Source organism: Schistocerca cancellata, chromosome 1 (assembly GCF_023864275.1).
Source record: "Schistocerca cancellata isolate TAMUIC-IGC-003103 chromosome 1, iqSchCanc2.1, whole genome shotgun sequence".
NCBI lineage: Eukaryota > Metazoa > Arthropoda > Insecta > Orthoptera > Acrididae > Schistocerca > Schistocerca cancellata.
The window spans coordinates 1,197,975,664-1,197,981,083 of NC_064626.1; the positions used below are offsets into that span (position 1 = coordinate 1,197,975,664).

At 47.9% G+C, this 5,420-nt stretch overlaps 1 non-coding gene across 1 annotated transcript; it reads right to left on the reverse strand.

Moving 5' to 3' along the window:
- Window positions 1-692: 692 nt before the first annotated feature.
- On the reverse strand, window positions 693-766 carry Trnas-cga (transfer RNA serine (anticodon CGA)). The gene has a single exon. It is a non-coding gene; the product is annotated as a tRNA-Ser (tRNA).
- Between the last annotated feature and the right edge of the window lie 4,654 nt (window positions 767-5,420).

Consider the following 5,420-nt stretch of genomic DNA (forward strand, 5'->3'; position numbering starts at 1 on the left):
CCGCGGCCAACGACCGCGGGATTCACCCGCTCTACTCTGCTCTGCTCCCCTCTGAGCAGCGCGGCAGCGCGAGGCGAGTCTCGAGTCTGCCGGGCTGCCGCCGTATTAGCGGTGGGAACAACAGAACGGACGCAGTCGACGCAGGCCGGCGCTTTCAGTTCTGACAAGGGAAACCTCCCAGCACATGCCTCTCAGGTTTGGTGTTCAAATGGCTCTGAGCACTATGGGACTTAACTTCTATGGTCATCAGTCCCCTAGAACTTAGAACTACTTAAACCTAACTAACCTAAGGACAGCACACAACACCCAGCCATCACGAGGCAGAGAAAATCCCTGACCCCGCCGGGAATCGAACCCGGGAACCCGGACGTAGGAAGCGAGAACGCTACCGCACGACCACGAGATGCGGGCTCAGGTTTGGTGTAAGATGGCCCAGTGGATAGCTAGTCTAAAACCGAACACAAATCAAGCACGAAAAGCGTAAGGCTATGAACTATGAAAGAAAGAATGAGTGGTCCAAGTGCAAGATGTGCATCGAGCGCCTTTCAATAGCTGCGGCATCGTGGTTATTGAGCCGTGGTAAAAAAAAAAAAAAAAAAAAAAAAAAAAAAAAAAAAAAAGCTTCCAGAATGAGATTTTCACTCTGCAGCGGAGTGTGCGCTGATATGAAACTTCCTGGCAGATTATAACTGTGGCCCGACCGAGACTCGAACTCGGGACCTTTGCCTTTCGCGGGCAAGTGCTCTACCAACTGAGCTACCGAAGCACGACTCACGCCCGGTACCCACAGCTTTACTTCTGCCAGTACCTCGTCTCCTACCTTCCAAACTTTACAGAAGCTCTCCTGCGAACCTTGCAGAAATAGCACTCCTGAAAGAAAGGATATTGCGGAGACATGGCTTAGCCACAGCCTGGGGGATGTTTCCAGAATGAGATTTTCACTCTGCAGCGGAGTGTGCGCTGATATGAAACTTCCTGGCAGATTAAAACTGTGTGCCCGACCGAGACTCGAACTCGGGACCTTTGCCTTTGCAAATAAAATGCTGTTTTGAAGAGCGCGCCGCAGCACATACAGGGTTATTACAAATGATTGAAGCGATTTCACAGCTCTACAATAACTTAATTATTTGAGATATTTTCACAATGCTTTGCACACACATACAAAAACTCAAAAACATTTTTTAGGCATTCACAAATGTTCGATATGTGCCCCTTTAGTGATTCGGCAGACATCAAGCCGATAATCAAGTTCCTCCCACACTCGGCGCACCATGTCCCCATCAATGAGTTAGAAAGCATCGTTGATGCGAGCTCGCAGTTCTGGCACGTTTCTCGGTAGAGGAGGTTTAAACACTGAATCTTTCACATAACCCCACGGAAAGAAATCGCATGGGGTTAAGTCGGGAGAGCGTGGAGGCCATGACATGAATTGCTGATCATGATCTCCACCACGACCGATCCATCGGTTTTCCAATCTCCTGTTTAAGAAATGCTGAACATCCTGATGGAAGTGTGGCGGAGCACCATCCTGTTGAAAGATGAAGTCGGCGCTGTCGGTCTCCAGTTGTGGCATGAGCCAATTTTCCAGCATGTCCAGATACACGTGTCCTGTAACGGTTTTTTTCGCAGAAGAAAAAGGGGCCGTAAGCTTTAAACCGTGAGATTGCACAAAACACGTTAACTTTTGGTGAATTGTGAATTTGCTGCACGAATGCGTGAGGATTCTCTACCGCCCAGATTCGCTCATTGTGTCTGTTCACTTCACCATTAAGAAACCGCGCCGAAAATTCAAAGCGTTTGACTTTGTCATCGGGTGTCAGGGCTTGTAGCAATTGTAAACGTAAGGCTTCTGCTTTAGCCTTTCCCGTAATATTTTCCAAACCGTCGGCTGTGGTACCTTTAGCTCCCTGCTTGCTTTATTCGTCGACTTCCGCGGGCTACGCGTGAAACTTGCCCGCAAGCGTTCAACCGTTCCTTCGCTCACTGCAGGCCGACCCGTTGATTTCCCCTTACAGATGATTCCAGAAGCTTTAAACTGCGCATACCATCGCCGAATGGAGTTAGCAGTTGGTGGATCTTTGTTGAACTTCGTCCTGAAGTGTCGTTGCACTGTTATGACTGACTGATGTGAGTGCATTTCAAGCACGACATAAGCTTTCTCGGCTCCTGTCACCATTTTGTCTCACTGCGCTCTCGAGCGCTCTGGCGGCAGAAACCTGAAGTGCGGCTTCAGCCGAACAAAACTTTATGAGTTTTTCTACGTATCTGTAGTGTGTCGTGACCATATGTCAATGAATGGAGCTACAGTGAATTTATGAAATCGCTTCAATCATTTGTAATAGCCCTGTACTGTGAAGCAGCCGCCCTCCGTTTCGGGCGGTCGCGCTGCTGTGTCAATCGCCGCAGCTTTGGTGTCTCCCGCTGATGGGAAAGGGGAAAGGTTGCCTGTTCACGTGCATTTAAGGGGCGCTATGAGCGCGCCAGTCAGTCAGTTGGCAGTGTGGGTCAGTCTCTCGTCCCTAGCTTGCTAGTCTGTCTCTCGTCCGCATTTGTTACGCAGTTGGTATCTGTATGTCGTTCGGAGTGCTAGTATGTCTGTCGTTCGGATCAACCTTTAAAACCTGCAAAATGAGTCAACTCCGCCAGTAAGAGAACTCAGCGAGTGGTCGCCCGGTCGGGGCTTAGTTCCTGCATCTGAGTCTGTGCGTTAGGCCGCCAGTCTGCTCGAGTTTCCTCAGGCAATGATCACTGGCAGTTGCATCGATCGGTTGGTGGGTCGCGCACTGAGACACGAGATGACTTGTCCGCCTTGAGCGTCGGCGCATGTGAGGTCGCCACGTGAGTCCAGTGGGCCGCGCCGTATAGCGAGGGGTAGTGACTTCGCGGTCGACATGAGAGCAACAGGAGTCAACCCACGGCATCGGGCTGGCAGGGGCGAGCTGCGACGCCGTGAGACGGGAGACCGGCGCGCCTTCCTGCGTCCGTTGAAGCGGCTGGCAGCGGACGGTTCGGGAGAGCGATTTGGGAGTGCTGTGCCAGGTCTTCTCGAGAAATCGCAGTTTATTAGAAGTTAAGTGATTGGTGATATGTTGTTTGATTTACTCTTGTTAAATTCTGCTTGTTTTCTTGGTGAGGTCACCAGTTGTTTTGCTTTGGGGTCGTCCCACCATTCTTCTCCGTTTGCCCACCCGCACGAAGGTGGTTGTTTATAAATTGGGTGGTCCGATTTTCCCATGTGGAGTAGGGGCGGGTTAGAACAACCTGCGGTTTGGGTTGTTCGGTAATCTCCCTATCTATTTACCGTACGTTAGTAGCTGCCGCTGTTATGTTTGTCGGATTTGGTGTGTTAACGAATTTATTGCTTGGAGTGTAACGGCCTAATACCTGAAATATGTTTTGACCTTTGGAAACTTTGATATTATTTCCTATGATCTTGAGAGGTGGTATCTGTGTACTGTAGAGCATCTTAACTATTGTTTGGCCAACCTTGTAGAATTTTATATAATATTGCATTTCATGGGCTTTTATTTAAACGATCATTTTAGTATATAAAATTGCCACCCTTTCACCGTAAAACTTTTCTTAGAAGTTAAAATCAAGTTGCACCTTCGGTGGCAAGCTTAATATTTTAATTGTTAGTGTTTTGTACCATTTCCATCCCTCCTACAAAGGGTACATAGTTTGTGGGCTTGTGTGAATTGTTAAATCTCTTAGTTTAGAGTTATCTGGTGTGTTGCAGATTTGCACCAGTGTAGTCTTTCAGAGGCTGTTGTGAGCGGTCGTAACTACGGCCGTGTCAAAAGGGAGCGACAAGGTTCTCTGCCCAAAAGCTCATACAGTCAAAACTTGTTTCTTTCTTCCTCTGAATAAACTGTAATTTTGATATTTAGAGGGTGCTTTCTGATTATAATTTTAAATCTGTTTCTTTTAAAAAATGCTTTTAGGCACTATTAAAGTGAATAAAATTCCCATTTGTTAAAAGGAATTTTGTTATGATTTCATCAGTTACTCCCTGGCAACTACTTCCATGCTTACATAGTGTGATTAAATGTGTTAATATTTTTGATGAATCGCTAGTGAATAAAATAAATTCTTAAGAATATTCTTTCAAAATAAATCACGGTTCAGTTATGTGGTCCCAGTGCTGGACTGCAAGAGGGCAAGATCCGTGTTCAAATATTCCTTGTGCCTCCCGTATTTCTATTTTCACAAAATTATGAACTGTCTTTTCGCTCATTGACGTATCTATTCACTGTATTCGAATTTGTGTGTGTGTCGTGGTGTAACGTACGTTCGCAACAGCGAGATGTGAGGAAGGGGGTTTCAGACGTACATACCCCCTATTTGTTCTACACAAGTATCACATGTTATCACTCTTGCCTACCGTTTTGGAAGTTTTGACTCTTGAATTCCTTTGTTGTAACATAGATTCTTGTTTTCATTTTAGTGAGAGCTTTATACAGTATCTCGCCTGCTCTGATTATACATTGGTTGAATGAAAAAGGACTGTCTCTGCTTTGGTTTTGGATGGAAATATTTTAATAAATCAAACGCAGCCGGCCACGGTGGACGAGCGGTTCTAGGAGCTTCAGTCCGGAACCACGCGACTGCGCCTGCTACAGTCGCAGGTTAGAATTCTGCCTCGGGCATGGATGTGTGTGATGTCCTTAGGTTAGTTAGGTTTAAGTAGTTCAAAGTTCTAGGGTACTGATGACCTCAGATGTTAAGTCCCATAGTGCTCAGAGCCATTTGAACCATTTTTGAAATCAAACGCAGAAATAATCCTTAGAATGTGATCTTTAATTAGCAATATTCATTTTTCCACATAATCACCAACCAATTGGATATATTTCTGCCAACTACACTTCTGGAAATGGGAAAAAGAACACATTGACACCGGTGTGTCAGACCCACCATACTTGCTCCGGACACTGCGAGAGGGCTGTACAAGCAATGATCACACGCACGGCACAGCGGACACACCAGGAACCGCGGTGTTGGCCGTCGAATGGCGCTAGCTGCGCAGCATTTGTGCACCGCCGCCGTCAGTGTCAGCCAGTTTTCCGTGGCATACGGAGCTCCATCGCAGTCTTTAACACTGGTAGCATGCCGCGACAGCGTGGACGTGAACCGTATGTGCAGTTGACGGACTTTGAGCGAGGCCGTATAGTGGGCATGCGGGAGGCCGGGTGGACGTACCGCCGAATTGCTCAACACGTGGGGCGTGAGGTCTCCACAGTACATCGATGTTGTCGCCAGTGGTCGGCGGAAGGTGCACGTGCCCGTCGACCTGGGACCGGACCGCAGCGACGCACGGATGCACGCCAAGACCGTAGGATCCTACGCAGTGCCGTAGGGGACCGCACCGCCACTTCCCAGCAAATTAGGGACACTGTTGCTCCTGGGGTATCGGCGAGGAC